This window comes from Falco naumanni, chromosome 10 (genome assembly GCF_017639655.2).
Source record: "Falco naumanni isolate bFalNau1 chromosome 10, bFalNau1.pat, whole genome shotgun sequence".
Classification (NCBI taxonomy): domain Eukaryota; kingdom Metazoa; phylum Chordata; class Aves; order Falconiformes; family Falconidae; genus Falco; species Falco naumanni.
In genome coordinates this window covers 35,391,185-35,409,002 of record NC_054063.1, presented here as the reverse complement: position 1 = coordinate 35,409,002, position 17,818 = coordinate 35,391,185, and the positions used below count along the sequence as shown (strand labels likewise).

The 17,818-nt window shown below is 47.7% G+C and overlaps 1 long non-coding RNA gene across 1 annotated transcript; it reads right to left on the bottom strand.

Annotated features, from left to right (window-relative positions):
* Positions 1 to 4,229: 4,229 nt before the first annotated feature.
* LOC121094905 lies at positions 4,230 to 14,270 on the bottom strand. The gene is made up of 3 exons (XR_005829961.1): positions 14,151 to 14,270; positions 13,949 to 13,984; positions 4,230 to 4,421 (listed from the first exon to the last, which is right to left on the bottom strand). It is a non-coding gene; the product is annotated as an uncharacterized LOC121094905 (long non-coding RNA).
* Positions 14,271 to 17,818: the final 3,548 nt, after the last annotated feature.

Sequence of the window (17,818 nt, the reverse complement as noted above, 5' to 3'; positions counted from 1 at the left end):
TGGCTATGGCAGGATGAGCAGTGGGGAAGTAGCTTAGAAATTTGTCACAGCCTGTCTTATTTTATGTTACTTGAATGGGCTAGGGTTTTGTGCTATCAGAGAGAATCCGGAATAGCTCCGGCAGGTGCCCTCAATAGCGGCAGTAATCTCTGGTTGTTTGACACATCTATCCCTACGTGACGATGCAGAGGAATAGCTAATCCTATAAAAAGCGAGCCAAGTTACACAGGATTTCTGGAGTTTACTTGTGGGGCATTTTTATTTCAGCATTGAGGGTGGGCGCAGAAACCCCTCTCCCAAATTCCCCTCCCCTCTTCAAAGGGGACAGGGCAGGATTTAGCTGAGACAGAGCGGTGAAGCCAGCCCCAGCAGAGGAGCGCAGTGCACAACCTCTCTCATCACAGGTGGTTTGCAAGCAACGTGTCCCTGGGGCTGCGCACCCAAAGATCCTCCAGAGACGGGAAGAAACAATAAACACAGGGGGTTGAGGCCAGTTTTCTTGGCAAAGGTCCCGTGGGCGGTTACCTGCAGAGCAGGGCAGGATGCGGGGACCAGCAACACCTGGCTGCACCATCGGGAAGGGAGCGCAGATCCCCGCCCACAGTGCCAGGTGGCTTTGGCTTTCCCACACACACCTTTATCTCTTTTTTTCCTTCTCCTTGCACGTCATCTATCTCCTTCCACGTTTTCTTTTATCTTTCCAGCTATTATTTTTCCTTCTTCTTTCAACTACTCACACAACACCCTTTCTCTTCCTGTTTTGCAACTTTTTTTCTTGCTCTGAAAAAAGGGAAGGTGGTGTAGCATCTCCCTTTTTCCTGATTTCCTGGTACGGCTGATTTCAGAGACTCTGTTTCTGAGAATTTCTGTCTGCGTTACACATGCTGGTACTGACAGAGATGCACAACCTCTGCAGGGTGGGTGACCTTATGCAAGTAGGAAAGTCCTTACAGTACTGTATTTCCTTAGGAAATTGTGCAAGTAATGGCATCCAAAGTAAGGTTTCTGCCAGGATAGGTACTTCAGTGGAAAACTGTTGCGGCAGATTCTAGAAAGCTGGGAGGAATAGTAAGAAAAAGCACATACAGAGATAGCCAAGGTTACACAGACACTGAAACTGTTTCGCCTTGACCCACCTTGTAGCCTTTTGCTCCCTGGCTCCTCCTTTGAGGCCTGTGTCTTGCTTAGTGATAAAAGTGTCTCCACTGGGGAAAAAGACCTTGTTGCTCCAGACAGATGCTGAAGCAGCCTGACAGAAAGAGTTGTAATGGTAAAGCGGGTCCTGGGACCAAAGCATCCTGTCCCCAGGGCCGTCCCTGTCCACATCTGAGAGCTGTCTGCAGATCCTGGCACTGAGCAACTTTGGGCTTGCTCTGTCCCTCTCTGGTTTGCTGCTCCTGCCTTTCACCCAGCATTTAGTAGTAATGCATGCCAAAACACAGAAGTGGCACCCGCATCTCTGTTTTACAGATGGGGAAACTGAGGCACAGAGGTCCAGCTTCTTCCACAGCAGAGTGGGGCATCCATTCCATCACCCTCATCACTGTGATGATTTGGATGTGATGATGAGGATGTCATTTCCAATTCATGCCTCCACCAGGTATTCAGTGTCCCAGACGTGGCCATGCCTCATGCAGAAGTTACTTCTAGAGATGTTCAGCACCAGCGTAGGATTTGGAAGACCTGGGACCTGTTTCCCATATTTCTTGAGAAAAGGGACATGAGTCAGGGCTTCTTTCCCTGGTAGGGGGCTGTAACACTTGCTCCTGTGCCCCAGCTGGTGGGTCTGTGGATACACAAACCTCTGACCATGCTGCGGTGCCTCCAGCTCAGCTGAGAGCACGAGAGCTGTGGGTTGAGCGCTGAACATCAGCACAGGAAGAAACACAGGCTCAAACCCGGTCTAGAAAGGCAGTGGTTGGATGGTGTTTGCTTTTAGTACCCCTAAAACAGGGTAGTCACTGCCAGGAGTGGGGTGCACACGTGAGGGACCATCACTGTTAGGTAACAAACAATTCTAAAAACTAGTCTCCTTCCTCTGGGGCTCTTCCTGCTGTTCTTTCTAGCAATTCTGGCAGTGAGCACCAGCAGCAATCATGTACCCTGTCCCAGCCACCGCTGCCCTGGTCCCCGCTGCTGCCAGTGAGGCTCAGCACCGAAGGTGACAGCCCCACCCTCCCTGCAGCGTGTCCCCTGCTCTCACCGCAGGGACGTGTGAACTTCACAGCTTGCTTTGACCCATTTAAATGCAGGTGGTTTTCTCAAAGAGCAGGAGGAGGATTTCCTCCCACAGAGCTCGCTGCCCCGGCTCTCCCTGGGAAAGGACAAAGCTGAGTTTCGGGGGCCACACTCCCTGCGGGGAGCAGCCGGCAGCGGGTGCAGAAGGGCCAGAAGCAGCATGAGGCACCACGGGCGCACGCCACCATGGTCAGATGGTAGGAAAAAGGCACCTGCTCAACTCTGGTGCCATTGTCATGATGCTCCCCTCTCTTTGACATTTTACAGAAGCCCCATCTCCTAGAGACACGTGATTGTGAGAAAGTTCAGGTTTCGCTTCTGAAAACCAGACAGTTTGTGCTTCATTGTGACTTTTCTCTGCAAATAAGGACATGACCCAATGGCTCAAAACCAGAAGGAAAATAAGAAAGAACTCCAATTAAAAATGAAAATCTTGTGACAGTTTGGCTGGTTCTGTGGTTTGGGAACCTCAGAATATTTTAGCATTTGGGGTTGGCGGTACTCTCAAATTAGAGGGAATAACTTGCCTTTTCACAGAGTCTTTCATGTGCAGGATCCCAGCCTCCCTCACCAGCTAAACCCAGAAATATCGCCAGCTTATCACAGCAGCCCGTCTGCCCTGGCCGCTTGAAAGTGCGAGGTGAGGCGAGGCTGGCAGAGCATCGCCGCCTGCTGCCCCTCCGGCCAGCGGCTCCCAGACTGCAAAGACTGATGGGACCCTCACTGCCCACACCGACCAAGCCTTGCTTTCAGAATTGTTGCAAAAGGTGGAAAAAGCAACACAGATATGGGAGGCAGAGACACTGGGGTGACATGCAGGGACTTAGCGGCGTGGGTCCCCCTTCCTTCCTGCTCCCTGTGGTCCTCACTGAAACAGCTGTTTCCAAACCGGCCCATTGACGTTTTGCTGGGACTAAGGATATTGTATGTTTTCACAGGCAGGCAGCAGGCTTCTGGCAGCAGACTTGATTTTTGGACAAGTCTGTCCCATGCTTTCACAGTCACTGAGTCGGAGTGTGAAAGCTGAGGGACGGTCCGTGCACACAGATATGGATGCTGCATGATACGAAGCTCATGTTAGATGCAAGCTTCGTACAATAATGAACATGATTTATTGGACTTATTTATATACTATTAGATCATTAACTAATTAGACTACAATTTAATCTTAATTTTCACCAGAGTTTATAACTACAGGAAATTGCCAGAAACACACAAAGTTCATCATTTTACACAGTTAAATGATTCAGAGCCTGGGTGGCTCCCCCCATCACAGCTTGAGGTCCGGAGGTCTGTGATGCATGCTTTCTACCACATCCAAGGACAGCAGAAATCTCTCCAGAAAGTGGGAAAGCATAGATGCTAACCACTTCACACAAGAAACGGGTTTCAGGTCAGCCACTAAAGGACTCTTTAAAGAAATATGTCAAACCTGGGCAAGGAAGAGCTACCTAGTACCAAATCCAGCACTCCACACTGAAGACCCCTGGACCCCAGGGTCCAGAGCGTTTTGGGATGCCGATGATGCTAACCCATCCAACAGCATGGTTCTTCTTTTTAGCCAGGCTGGTTTACTCCTGGCTTTTATAATGGTTGTGGTAGGTGCTGGAGCAGGGCTCCCATACAGAGTACAATAATACAATAGACCTTCAGTATATAATTATCACACTGTATCTGCTTTCATATCATACGTATTTTCAGATGTGTCAGTTTGAAATCTAGGATTTAGTGCACAGAGTCTAATGGATTGTTCTTTCTTTCTCTCTCTTTTAATGTCAACTCTCAATATGCATGAAGCAGACATGAAAGCACTTTTGTGCAGGTGCTGTGAATCTCTTAGCACAGATGACAAGGGGAGATGGTTTTCTAGATTCATTGAGCTTCAGAGTAGACAGGACTCGATGATCCAGCCTGAGCTTCTGCATAGCAATAGCTCAGATATCACCCCCAGCCCCCTCCACGAGTCAAGCAGCTCTGCACATCCTGGGAAGGGCACAAAGGATCTCCCTTCTGCAGAGGTGGCTTGTTCCTTCTGCATGGGGCCAGCTCACGGCTTGCACAGCCTAGGAAGGAGAAGATCCCATAACAGTCCAGTTGTCTGAGTTATGCAGAGGCTGCAGTCTGTCTTTCATGCTCCTGATCCCCTATTGCATCTGGCCAGTGCACACAGGCTTCAGAGAGACCTGCAGGGGTATATAAGCACAGGTTCCCTTGGCTCACAAAGATGTCCAAAACGTATTAACATGTCGTGCAGCTTAAGTTAATATACCTTCCCTGTGCCCAGCATGCACGCAGCAAGCATCCCCCCAGAGCAGGTCCATCCTGGCGGGCCGGGGAGGCTCTGTACAGCACGCGACCAGGAGCCTTACCCGGACCTACTCCTGATCAAACCAAAGATTGCCACCAGGCAGACTCCTTATTTTCTGCTGGTTTACTGTGTTTCACAGTTCAAACTCAAGTAGCAATCAGACATATCAGACATGTTTTTGTGTTGTGGGTTTTTTTTTAAACTGACTCAGTATCAACACAGCATCGCAGTAAATGAAGGGGCAGCTCTAACTGGCAATTGCAGTACCTGGCACAATGGCAGTTTTTGATTGTGTGAATGATGCTCCGGGATTGTAGTGAAGGCATCACTAAAGACAAAAAGAAAATCTTTCCAAGAAATTTCTGCTTATTTAAGCTGTCACTACCATATAACAGAAGCCTTTGTGGAAACCAGTAATTCATGGCAGCAGATTTTCAAAGTCCCCCTATTCATGTGTTTCAGCCCAAGGTAAACAACTTTGTTCTGATAGTTAACCCCACCCTGCTTGAGGTTGAAGTGAAGCATTTTTTTCCCAGTATGTGGTATTTACTTAATAGCAGTTATCAAGCTATTATGAGATCTCCCTTCCACCACCCACAGCTGTGTGCTGGATGTGTCCCCACCGGTCCCACAGCAGAACAAGAAACCCGCCTCACAGAGGAGTCACTGAGCAAACAAGAACAAGGCAATCAAAGATAAGGTGGAGATGAGGGAGGGAAAAAAGTTGTATTTTCATGAAAACACCAAATGGAAGGAAAACAACTTCATCTGGAGTGTGTTTTGTGTGTACAGGTAGGCTGCACTGAAGTGCAGTTGGATTTGGCACTTTCCAGCTTTGACCTGGCAAGCACTTGGGTGGATTTGTGCTCCAGCACACCAGGAAGAAGCTTATCTGAGAGCTGCTAGAGCTTAGGCGAGTGCGACAGCCCCATGAGGTCCTCCTGTGCTGTCCGTCACGGCAGCAGGCTGGCCAGGCAGGGACCATCTCTGGGAGAGCACAGAGCCCAGAGCAATGGACTTGGCAGGATGAAGCTGGTGTTGTTCAGCTGCAATGGGGAACAGAAGACAGGTCCAAAACCCACCACCTTGCCCCTGGGGTCTGGACTCAGCTCCTGACCTGACTACTTACAGCCACACCAGGCTAGTGCTCGGGGTCCCGAGATTCAGAGATGTACCACCAGATGTACCGTGTAATGTATGATGCCAAGTGCATTCTTTTGGGGAGATAACAATACCAGTTGGTCTATTTTTAATTCAGTTCCTTGACAGAACATTTAGCCATTCCTCTTAGAGAAGAATTTTGTAATGGGTTCCTATCATGTCAATTTGGAAAGTGTTCCAGCCTCCCACTACTGAGAAGTGTAAAACTATTGGCAACATATGGCATCCCCGCGGAGCTATTTAATTGTAGAAAGGGCTGCCAAAAGATAAAAAGGGACTCAGAAAAAAAAAAATACTACAGCTCCGTTCTTCCCCTTTCAGCATCTAACAGCAAAACAGCTTGCTAGATTTCCTAAATCCTCTCTCAAACAAAGCTGGGCTGCTGCTCCGGTGGTTAATAAGCTGGGGACTCTCATGGTGCAACCGGGGATTTGACTTCAACCCAAGTTCTTGACAGGTGAATTTTGCTACTATTTGGTGGTGGCCGCTGCCTGGTGTGGGACTCGTGTTCCTCCTGGCCCTGTGGCCCAAGGACTTGCTGAGGCACTCAGCCTTGGGGGTGGGGAGCTGGTGGGGTAGGATGAACCATGGGGCAGGCTGGAGTGGGCATGGAGCCTGGGGGTGCAGGGGGAGGTCCAGGGCAGCTGTCCCGGGCTGCAGGGGCCGGGGGTGCCCTGATACATCTGCATCTCAAACTAAACCCCAAGGGAAACTTTGCAAAAGCCATTTCTCAGGGCCTTTGGATGTGTTTTTATTTAACAGTGTTGCCACACAAAGAGACACATCTCTAAGGTCTCAAGAAGCTATATCAAATGTATGGTAGATTTTACAACAGCTCGAAGGGTTTTCTTCAAAGCAACTAGCTTTGCAGGAGGAAAACCAGCTTCTGAATGTTTGAGTGATCTTCAGACACTGTCTCACTAGCTGGGGCCAGGGCCCCACTGTACCCCCTGCACCCCCTGCTGCCCCAGGCTCAGCCTTGCTGCCCTCACTGTATGTGCTGGACCGCTCCCAGCGAGTCTGGGTAATCCAGCTTGTTCCCCTGGCCACCAGGGTGTGACCAGGGGCTCAGGCACTGCCCAGGCAAAGCAGGACATCAGGGTGACACTGGTTTGAGGATCTCTGCCCAAGAAAGCCCACCAACACCATCCCTGGGAGCCTCATCCCTTCAGCTGCAGCAGCACATCCCTGCACCATCCTCTCCAGGATGAATGCAAAGTGGGGGGTGCATCATGTGGCCCAGGGCCATTTTCAGGAAAAGCAGCATGACAACAACAATGAAGAATTTCAAAGTACGTAAATCCTTAAACTTCTCATGGAAAAAAGCAGGAAAGAAACAGGGGAGGAAGCAAACACCAAGCCCCATTTGGCTTAGTGAGATAATTCACAAAGTTATTAAACCACATCCATTCTGCTGGAAATGGAAATCCAACTTTAATTAATCCTATAAAAGGGAGCACGGAGGATGGCAGGCAACAGGTATGTTTGAAACTCAGGTTAAGAGGGAAGCGGGGCTTAAGGCCAAAACAGATACCCACAAAAAACAGGCAGCAAGAGATCTTATTATGTCAGGCACTGGAAGGCTGCAAGAAAATTTGCAGCACCATTGAAATGCCAGTAAAGGGAAGAGAAGAAAACTGCAGGGAAGCTACATTATTCCTCGTGAACAGTACGAGCCCCACACAGCCGTGGCCTGTTCATGGGCAGAAAGGCCAAAGCTCCATCAGGGTTTTGTAAATGGACACAAGAGGGAGTTAACTGAAGAAATAAGGAGGAAAAAAAAAAAACCCGCACAAGGCAGGGAAGGTGTCAGCCAAGATCTCTTAAGATCCTTCAGAAAGAAGAGGTGGAACAGAAACCAAAAATATCCAGTCTGTCACTAAAACCGCCCCCTGTACTGCAAACCTGGAGAGTCACCAACTGCACAGCTCCGCGGGAGAAGCTCTAGGTTTTGCCCGGACTACACAGGCAGTGCAATAGCAGGCGGTCGGGATGGCCTGGATACTCCTCTTAGATGAGGAAAAACACCTTCAAATTTATTTTCAGAAAATCTTGTGACTGCATTTCTCAAAATCAATTTTGCCTAATGACTTTCTCCTCTTCCAGGGCTCAGGCACAGGTCAGGATGAGTCCTCCTCCCCATCCCTGCCAGGAGCAGCCTGTTGCTGCTTCTGGGGGTCTCTCAGACCACCCTCTCCAGCAACACTAGGGACGGTGCAGCTGAGACCGTTCTCGTCTCCCCCTCCACTGCCAGGACCTGCTGGCCATCACTGGAGTGACTGGAAAACCCCGCAGGGAATCCACGTCTCATCCCCATGGAAAAGCCCATTAGATCTTTTGCCTGCTTTCTGCTTTTTAGCCAGCGTTTCCTGCCAATAAGGGAAGAAATAGCCTGGGGGAGATATAAATATCTTGACTGAGATAAGAGATGCCTAAATTCCAGTGACTTTCCTATAATGATCCTAAGTCACTGAGGTGGTTTTGAAAAAGTTCTCCTGCGGTACCAGCACAGATGTGAGGTTTGGCCTCTGTGGGAGGAAGAGAGCCTGAGTGCATTACTCCACTAAGGGCCATTGCAGCTCCCCATTGGCATGCATTATTTATAGCAAGACTAGCAGTAAATTAGTATCTGATGAGCTCTCAGATTGAGCCTTTGTGTTGGCTCAGTCCCGCTAATGCAGCCTATGGAAAATCCTGCTGCACAGAAGTGACTTCGCAGGCTCTATTGACAGCACTCACCGAAACTTCCCTGCACTGTGAAGGTGGTTCTCTGCTGCTGTTTGCATGAATCTGAACAAAAGGTGTCATTGCCAATATCAGGCTGGTCTTTATTAATTCACATTGGATTTCATTAGAAAAAGCTTTTTTGCTCGCTAAATATTTAGATCTGAGAGATCAGGTAGAAAACTCCCACTGCCTAGAAATCATGATTTTATTTAATCAGAGGAGTAACAGAGACACATCTGCTGAATGAACTCACTTTCTTTTCCTAAGTTGGGCTGGATCTCATTAGTAAAGGTATTTTACTATGAAAAAAGTCAACAGTCTGAACAAAAAATAGAACCCTTTACTTGACCAAATGCATTTTTAAAAATTGCCTTTCTCGTCCTTCCCTTTTGCATTAGAGCTGACTTGTCATTCTGAGGAAAAAGATTTATGTTGTTACTGTAACAGCATGTTGCTTTATGTCATGGGTTGGATTCAGCATTTGGTAATGCCGTAAATGAGATCCGCAGCACATACACTAGCAGGAAAAAACAGGAGGAGATCCCTCTTCTACAGCCCTGATTGACACCAGGATTGCTGTGGCTGGACTGCCACACACACGCACACCCCCGCCCCGAATGGTTCATCAGTAAGGATCCCCAAATACAATATCAATAGCTGGAAATTCTGGGCACCAGAGAATTTCCTTACCTGTACCGTGCTCCCCTGCTTTTCAGCAGCCCATTTGCAGGGACCAAATTCCTGATGGTGTCCCCTTTCCCCTGACATGCCTGCTCCCATCCTCCCAGTCCCACCCTCACTGGTGTTCACTCACCCCCCACCTCCGCTCCCCTGGCTCTCTGACAGATGAGGAGACCCCATCCCTTCTCAGCACGTTGTGTAAATGCTGGGGGCAGCGAGGCGTGAGCAAGCCGTGCCCCCCCCGGCGAACGGGGCTTGGCTTGGGCACGAGCTGCAGGGTTAGCTCAGGCTGAAGCCAGGGCTGGGTCCAGGTTTGGTGTCTCACAGGACATCCCCCCTAAACACAGGGAGGTGTTGCCTTGTTCTTTTTAAAAGAAGCTCTTGGTTTCATCTCAGAATAAACCCGGAAAGTCTTTAACATCTCGACATTTTCCAGTGAGACGGGAAATGCTTCCCACTGGACTCTAACAAATAGTGGAGCTTGTTGTCTCTCCCTAGTTGTAAGATTTCAGTGAAATAATGAACCTCATTAACAACCCCCCCTAAAAACACATGAAAAAACGCAATGTTCCAACTCCACCATGTACCCGTTTACAGAAGATGAGGATGCTGATGAAGGATGCCCTATTTTACTGCAGAATACGTCAGTGTGGAACAAGACTCTCCAGGGTCTCTTCTCAAACACTGTCCTACCTTAAAATTGCTTTTACTTTGTTTGGTTGGTTTTGGTCATTTGAAATCCATCTAGAGACACTTGCACTTGCAGATGCATGAGAAATCTTCAAGTAGAAGAAATGCAGATGAGAAACCTCAGCTCTCTGCAGAGGAGCCTTGTTTTAATCCGATCCGAATTGCAATATCAGTAACATGAGCCCTTTTAAACATTAACCAGACCGCAGGAACCCTGTGTGCAGGGGAAAGGTTGCAGATTTCTTAGAAAAGTTTCTTGTTTCCTTTTTGATTTTATTGTTGCCTTAAGACTTTGCTGTACGCTGAGCAGACCAATGAGGTTGTTCTTGTTGTTACAAAATAAGAACAGAAGAAAAGCATCTGGCTTCTTTTTGTTCAAGTACCCAGTGATGTCAAAAGTAGGGATGCTCAGAGTATTCCCAGAGGGAGAGGGAACAGGCTGACCTGCAGACACTACGAACAGTGGCTTCTGCAGCTCGGATTCCCACCTCCTGTCCTGGCCATGCATGGTCCTCAGGTGGGACCACGAGCTGACAAGGAACCTGGACTGTCCCATCAGCTTTATGGCAGATGCTCCTGATGCTGGCCAAGCTGCAAGCTCCAGGCCAAGACCCCTGACCCCTCAGCTGGAGCCACAGCTCTCCAGCCTCCAGCCGAGCTCCGAGGGGTGGGCAGGTCTGCAGGGGAAGCCCTTTCACAGGTGACTTTGGAAAACCAGCAGGGACATTACAGAAAAGCTGGATGCAGAGAAGAGCTGGGATGGGATGATCACAGATTGGTTCAACTTAAACAGCAGGATGGACCAAACCTGATCTTGATTTGGGAAGAGCAGGCTGAGAAACAGAGCAAACCCATGCAGCCGGCCCTACTCGTGCTCTCTACAGGAGAGCACTGGGGCCTGGGTGCTGGGGGGACCTTGGGAAGTCAAAAGTGCCAAACGGATCTGGAAGGCACATTCCAGGCAAAGGGGGTAAATATACAGCTGGTCTCTTAGAAGAGAGATTGCAAGAAAGCAGAGAGCCTGAAAGGGACAGACAAGATTGATCAACAAACTCTGCCAGAGTGCAGAACCTGCAAGTCTTAAAACGAGATTCACCAAAACTTAAGCTGAGTTACAACTTGCAGATTTTTATTATTTTTTTTAAACATAAAAAACCTTAGGTCACTTAGACAAAAAAGAAAGTGAGATGGATAAAATAAAAAATAAATGTAGTTACAGCAAAAAACCTAAATGAGTACTTTGCTTCAGTTTTCAATGAAGATGATGCTTCAGGACACAAGGGCTCAGGGATGATAGCTAATGGGCATAAGATTTATAAAAATGGAAATTGCGGCATCCAAGGTGAAAGCAGACTGAAAGAGCTTTAATGCACTGAAGCCAGGGGGAACAAATAATCCAACCCAGACTCCTAAAAGAACTGGCACATGAAATCACAAGTCCACTCTTAAGGATTTTTAATACATGAGTCGAGCAGAAGAAAATGGCAAGCCTAGTTCTCCTTTTTTAAAAAAAGAAATAAAGGATCCAGGCAACTAGAGACATCAACGGTATGCAAAGCTTAGAATAAATTTGCAAGGAAAGAATAATTAAAGACCTGAAGGTAAATGGAAAATCGGATCAAATATAACAAATAAAACACTTGGATGATCCTGACAAGGGAAGTAATAGAAACAGAATGAAATGTAATAGTACAAAGTGCAGAGCTGTGCACGCTGGGACTAATAACATGAAGCTTGAAGCTTGGGCCTCATCACTTGGAAATGACAGAACAGGAGAGAAAGTTGTTTCCAGTCATCTGTCACAGGGGGTCCGTGAGCTGCCAGCATGGCGCAGCTCTGAATAAGGCAAATGTGCTTATCCCAGGCAATGTTTTCCCATTAGGAATGAGTGAATACACGTATTGCGTCTCTGCCCAGGTACGATGGCGTCCAGGACTGCAGCTCATTTCTCATCACCCCTGCTGAAGGACAGGGAATGGGAAGGAGCAGAGAAAGGCTGCAGGAGGGGCTGCCCGGGCTGGGACCTCGTCTGCCCGGGGAGGGGAAGGGCTCGGCTGATGTAATAGGAAAAAGCGATGCCCAAGGGAGACATGACTGCGATGAGAGAAGGAGAAATAAACAGCAAGGAGGAAGAAAGCTGTTTAAGCTAAAGAACCATTTGGAACAAGAATAAATGCAACATACTGGCCATGAAAGCATTTAGGAAGTTAGAAGACAATTCTTAATAGAAGAGTTGTAATGATCTGGAACAGTCCCCTGAAGATTAGGGGAAGGAGGAAAAGAAACCTAGGCTTGAGGAGCAGGAGACACTCCTGGTGGGTTACGTGGTGTGGATGCTGGAGGTCTTGTCTCATCCTCTGCTCTTATAGCTAGGGGGAAGAATGTGAAACCAGCGGCTGGGCAGGAGGTGGAAGGTGGGGGTCACAGCTCCGGCAGCACCACCAGAGTTGTCTGGCTGCTTCACCTGAAGGTGCAGCAGCAATGGTCAACCACCCAAGTGCCTCTGGTGTCCCTGCATGTTCAACCTTTCACACACACACACACACACACACACACACCCCCGTGATTCTGTTATTAAAATCTCCTGGTTTGGGGTAACTTAATTTCTTTGCCACTGGAGTCGTGTTCTGGGTGTTAGTGTTGGTGCTTCTGCAGACCAAATAAAGGTAAAAGTAAGAAAAGGGGGGTGGGGGTGGGGGGTGGGGGTGGGGGTGAGTAGAACTGCCAGTAGATTTTCACCCAGGAGAGATGAGGTTTGAGGGAGAGAAAGCCAGACCTGAGTGATACTCACCTGGAAGGGACAAGACTGGCAGCATCACGGGCTGGGCACGTCTCTGCAGGGCCCTTGGCGGATGGTGGTGTTGAGAGGGTTGCTAGTGCAGGAAGGAGCTGAGAAACAGATTCAGCTTTCACTCGCACTAACCTTACCCTTTCTGGCTTTCACAGCAGTCCTCCGCGTTCAAAATCCGTAGGCGAGACATGAGCAAGATTCGCTGATCCTGCTGCTGAAGGAGGCAGAGCGGAGCCTCGGTTTTTAAGTAGCAGTTGTGTCGCTGCTCAGCTGAGGTGGGGACACCATGGCTGGACACACGGGGTGGACACCCTGGGTACTCCCATAGACTGAAGGCACATCAACATTTCACCTGTGAGGAGCGGGTCTGTGAAATTAAAGTGCCGCTCTTCATCATTACTGGAGCCACTATTCAAATTCTCTTGGATAACAGAGTAATTTTTCCACTCTGTTAAAGGTTTCTTTTGCAAGTGCCACTCCATGTCTCTTGATTTTATTTCCTTGTACCTTTTAAATCCAATTTTAATAGGCTTCCAGATTTTTAATAGCTTTAGAGATTTCTTTTCTCCTTCATGTCTATGTTGTTGATTGTAAGACTGGCTTTTGGATGTCTCCTTTCTTTGATACCCTGCTTGCCTGGGTTGTCTTTGCACTTATCCTTTAAACATATTCTCAATGTACTTGGTTTACTTCATTGAGCATTTTTGAAAGCATTGCCTTTGCTTTTCCTCTCAACTCTGTTATCTGAATACATCTTAGGTAATTAATCAGCTCCCATTGATCTGAACATAAATTTCCAGATTTTTCAGACATTCATTACATGTGCTGAATAGAAGTGAGAGTGGCTGGATGAGAGAATTCATACCTGACAAACAGCCCATCCAGATCTGAGCTGTTCCTTCTCCTCATGCTTTTCTCCTCACTGAGTAGCTGGGTGGGGGAGCAATGTTTTTCAGACAGCTGTGAGTGAGAAGTAAAAGCTCAGAATATAAATTCACTCTCTTAAGGACCCTTCTTCCCAGTTCCTCTAGGTTAGCAGCCATTTCTGAACTGACAGTGGCCAGGATTAGCTGGTCCTACTGGCTGCTGTTTCAGTCCTAAACCCATCTTCAGTGATAGCACACTTGGATCCCAAAGCACCACAGCGTGGCGGTGGGAAGCTGGTGACCTCGAGCTCCCACTGCTCCCATCACCAGACACCCATCTTGCATCAGGCACCCCCCTGCGCCCTGAAACCCAGCCTGCAGCTCTTCGTCTGCGCCTTCGGGAGAACTGAGGGCAGGTAACAAAAGTTAATGTTAGGTCCAAATTAGAGGACACATACGGAGATGCAGGGAGTCGTCATACTGTACCTTTGTCTTTATTGTCCACTGTCATGGGAGAGCAAGCTGCAAATGAAGAAAAAACCCGTTACGATTTACTGTGTCATGGGAGAAACAGTGCGCAGCCACACAAACCCACAACAATCACAGAGCATTAACATAAGGGGCTGGATGACCCTCTGCATAATCTCCAGGGTCCCCAGTGTAGGTTTTTCATTGAGTTATAACTTACATCGAGCTACATAATATTATCCTCTTTTCCACTATCTTCGGTACTCGTGGAGGTAGAGAAGTTCCTGAGAACGGGACTGAACAGCAGCCCTGGCTCTCACACACCTTGGCCAGCTGCTGCCTCTGCCCTGAGCACGCTCTGGCCCCAGGTCACACTGAGCCTGCTGAAGCCACTCCTGTGTCACTGGCACTTCTCAGTGCAGCTCCAAAGTACTGAAGGCTCTTCGTTAGAAGAACATTTCCTGCATATTTAAAGAGCTTTAAGTCCTATATGCATGTACCTCATTGTGCTTCATTGCCAAAAATGCAATTAATGGGTTTTCTACTGCAGCGCAGGGCAGAAATAGCGCTGCCTCACTTTTGATGCTTTATGTACTCTCATGCTGCGAATAATGAGGAAAGTATTATCAAAGGGAAATGAGAAAAGCATACGAATTGCACAACTTACTGAGTGGACGTGAATGACGGAGGCCATAGATAGGGTATGGATCAGATAAACCGTGTGCAACATCTCATCCTTCTCTCCCTAGCAAATCACAAGGGAAAGTGTTTGTAAGGCAAAGAGCTCAATTTAATCAGCTCTCTCCCTCTCTCTGTGTATATATCTATGTGGTCACTAGTTAGTTTATCCCTCCACTTTGGTTTCAGCAGGGATATTTTCAGAGTAAGCTACAAACCAGCATGAAACGGTGTTCTTGAAACTGGCTCTGAATAAAAAAAAAAAAAAAATTACTTCTGTTAGGAAAATGCAGTTTAGTAACAAGGGGAACAATGCCATAGCAGATCAGTCCAGGGTGGCAGTACCATGTTTCAGAAGGACCATGTTTTTCAATGCTTAGATATTATGAACTATATCTTGTATTCATCCTGTCTCTTGATCCTTTTTCCTTAAGCATTGAATTTGCTCATGCAGTACAACTGTCTATCAGAAATCACTGTTGCAAACTGATTTCCAGTTGCCAGGTCCAAAGATATTTTTATTTTAGTCAAATATTCTGTTCCACTAATTCAGTCAGCTCACCCACAAAGTTTAACAACTACTCCAAAGAATGTGCATGTGAATATGATTTGCCAGTATTCCTGCAGCTCTATGCGCTGCTTTTTGAAATGAGCTATGCCTGGTGTCTGCATGAGAATGATTTAATATTTAAAAGGCGTGAAGAGGATTTGAAGAATCCTTATAGCTGAGGAAGTTTGTGAAAAAACTCTTTTCTGGCTTAAAATGGATCAGAAATATGGATCCTGTTTATTGCTGTGGACTCAGTTTTCCTGGTAGTCAGACTCGGTGACAGCCTAGGAAGAAGCCTCATTTCATTATGCGGTATGGATCTGATCCTGCAAGATCTTAAATAACCCAAAAGAAGCCATTGACAATAATGGGATAGTGCACATCTGTGGCAATAAGCATGGTTTTACATGCGCTGGGGTGCGGACACCAGACTGTCCGACACGCAGATTCAAACCATAGGTACAAGCCGGGGGAAGATGATTTTCGGGACTGAAAAGCAGGTTGTGGGTGGCTCTTGCTTCATGTCCATCTCCAGCTGAGCCTCACCCGGAGGAGCCCTTCCTGCCTTCTGCAGAAAGTGGTGCTGAGGGTGGAAGGTGAGGAGCACCCTGCTCAGCCACACCGGGCTCCCCTCACCCATCCCTCAGGAGCTCAGTTCTGCTCCGGCTCGGCAGACATGCAGAGTCTTATTCCCTGGTCTCCATGTCCTCTAATCAGCTTAGCAAAAGCCCTCCACTGCATATGGTCAGATTGCAATTTTTGAATACTTCTAGCATGGGCAAATCAAACCCAATTTCCTGCAGTACAAAGCCCTGCACTGCTCCCCAATGAAGGCTATTTTCCTGCCAAATTGCATCTTTCAAACCACAGCCAATTCAGCTGTAGAGCTGCCAAGAAAAAAAGGTCAGAAAGATTTAAAAAAAATAATTTTCTCCTCTTTACTGTATTCAAAAGCAGCTCTCCTAATTCTGCTCAAACTTTCAAAACAAGGGAGAAATCGCTGTGGGATAGGTGCTGATTATAGGCAATTTCAGCCCAAAGGACAACATTCTGCAAGCCTGTTAGAAGTATCTGAAAATAACAATTTCTAATGCGGCCAGTGCTGGAAACACTTTTCATCTACCCCGGTTTGTACGAAGGGTTGCTCCAGCGAAGCCAGTGGAATTATGCAGAACTGGGACCTTCCTTACTGCAGTATTCTCTGCTACCTCTATGATATTTCACATGCATCAGTTTTATTTGAAAGACTATACCATGAGTACCTGCTTAGCAACATACTTTATGAGCTAAGTATGCAGTAAAAGGGAAGATGGGAAAAGCTTTTCCCCTTTTCTGTATGGGAGAAAAAGACTGGACTGGAAGGTGATTTGAACAAACAATAAAGTATGTAGAAAGAGCAGAGTAATGGAAGATTTTAAGTACCCAAGCAGAGAGTAGAGGACATTAGGGAGAGAATGCTCTCTGGAAGCTTTTTTATGGAATTGGCATAAGATTGCATTTTAACTTACTATGTGTATCATCTGAAAGGGAAGAGAGCTACGTGACTTGTATTAAGTGCTGCACCACATGGAAGGTGACTGAAGACAAGCTGTAGTCCAAAGGAAAATATTCTGCCAAACATCCATGTCCACAGAGGTAGGCTTAGGATAAGGGAAGGTTTTGGAGCAGGAAACTTGAAGAACTTGCAAGTGTCTGCTGACAGGTGCTCTAACAGCCGGTGCGGAAAACCAGTACCAAAGTGCAGCATCTGATGAAACCATACACAAAATTTTATAATCTGAATCACCTAAATAGCTGCAGACACCTAATTCAGACGGATCGTACAGGTGTGAAGGCAACTCTAGGGCATTCAGGGTTCAGGGCAGGTGAGGTAAGAGCATCTTTTTGTAAGGAAAAGGTGAAGTTTATCGTTGGCTGAGCTGGGGGGGAAAGAGACTTGTGAAAACCACTGAAGTCCCAGCCCAGACAGCTCTGCAGGCAACGCAGGCAGAGATGACAAGCAGAAAGGGTGATGGAGGAATCCATGTGGAAAGGGGCGAGAGGCGAGACTGGTGCTGCTGCTTGAGATTTGCTGCCACATGGCGAGGGGGGGTCGTGCAAGAACTAGAGACTCACCTCCCTGCAACGGGTATTCGCTTTGCAAAGGAAGGAGCCTGGGGAAGTGGAGATTCAAACATTAAAATGCTCCTCCACAGCACCCGAGCAGATAATTAGGTAATTAGTACTATTAAAGGATGACAAAGCACCTGGCTTGTTGAAGGACATTGCTAGGTCCCAAGGCCAACGGCAAGGGTGAGGGAGGAGCCGCCACCCCTGGAAGAGCTCCCTGTACCTTGGCTGTTATTTGGGCTGCAGCAGTGCACGGGGCTGGTGCCTGCCCCTTTGAGTTGATCTGATGGGGGATCAAGGTGAGAAAGACCAGGGGTGGGGCTGAATCAGCTTCCCTGCACACGAGGACATCTGACCTTATGGCAGAGATACAAGTACTGGCTTCAAGGCTGGAAAACAAGGACTTCTCCCAGCCGTTGGTGGGCTGAGGTCTGGAAAGCCTTCTCTTGGGGCTAATCTGTTCTCCACACCCCCGATGTCACGAGCCAGGGGAGGTGGCAGCAGTGGTTTTGCAGCACAGTGCTGTGAGAGCTGGGCATGGTCCCCAAGCC